The sequence below is a fragment of the Gavialis gangeticus genome, unplaced genomic scaffold, assembly GCF_001723915.1.
Source record: "Gavialis gangeticus isolate Ggan-Ray unplaced genomic scaffold, GavGan_comp1, whole genome shotgun sequence".
NCBI classification, from domain to species: domain Eukaryota; kingdom Metazoa; phylum Chordata; order Crocodylia; family Gavialidae; genus Gavialis; species Gavialis gangeticus.
In genome coordinates, this window is record NW_017729000.1 from 6,750,230 (window position 1) to 6,751,519 (window position 1,290).

Sequence of the window (1,290 nt, forward strand, 5' to 3'; positions counted from 1 at the left end):
CTGGACCTTGTCATCCCCTGGGGTGCTCTGGTGAACAGGCATTCCCCCAGATCCTGATGCACACCCTAGCGTACTTATAGGCTGCCACCAAGTCACCCCTGAGCCTGTGTTTCTCCAGGCTGAAGAGTCCCATAGCTCGCAGCCTCTCTTCATAAGGCCTGTTCTCCTGCCCTCTAATCATGCACATGACTCTCCTCTGGACTCTTTCAAGCATCTCCACGTCCTGCCTAAATTGTGGAGCCCAGAATTGGATGCAGCACTCCAGCTGCAGCCTCACCAAGGGTGAGTACAGTGAGAGAATGGCATCCTAGGTCTTGCTCGAGATGCATAGGTAGATGCAAGCCAGTTTTGTTCACTTTGCAAGCTGCAGTATCGCATCTTGTAGTCAACCATGACGCCTTGGCTGGGATGATATAGTTGGGGATGGTCCTGCTTTGAGCAGAGGGGTTAGACTAGATGATCTCCTGAGGTCCCTTCTAACCCTAATTTTATGATTCTGATTCTATGACCCCCAAGTCTCTTTCGGTTGTGGTACTACTGAGTGTAGCATTGCTGAGCCTCTAAGCATGATGCGGGTTTTCCTGAGGTGACGCACCTTGCATTTCTCCGTATTGAATGCCATCCGATTTTCATCCACCCACCTTACAAACCTATTGAGGTCGGCCTGGATCACCAGCGTAACCTCATGCGTGGACACTCTTCCCCAAAATTTGGTGTTGTCAGCGAACTTGGCCAGTCCACTTCTGACACCAGTGTCCAGTAATAATTGTTTTGCACTTGCAGCCATATTTCTTACCAGCTAAGAACTGCTGTCCAGAGGAGTTTCCCATCTACTGACCCCTCTGTGAATTCCTATGAAATATGAACTTTTAATTTCTACCCAGAACTTTTACAATCTTCTCTCCAATGCTGATGAAGGGTGTTTGTGCCCGAAAGCTTGCAATTAAAGACATTTTTTTGCAAAAATCTTGTTGATCTACTAAAAGATATCATCACTACTATGAGTCCCAATTGCCTTTTCCTCTAGATCAATACAGCTACAACCTGGATACCTGACACATGGAAGATATTGAATTTTAGTCGCTTGTTTTAAATGAAATTTTCATATTTTCCCAAGCAGGAAGCAACTGTGACCACCTGAAACCTGAGATCCTGCTCCTGCCTTTGTTTCAAGTCAATTTGCATCATCACAGATCCTCACGGGAGGTGAGAGGCTCCATGCCAGCTATGAATTGACTGCCCAGAGGACCTTTCCATCTATTGACCCCTCTGTGAAATCCTATGAAATAT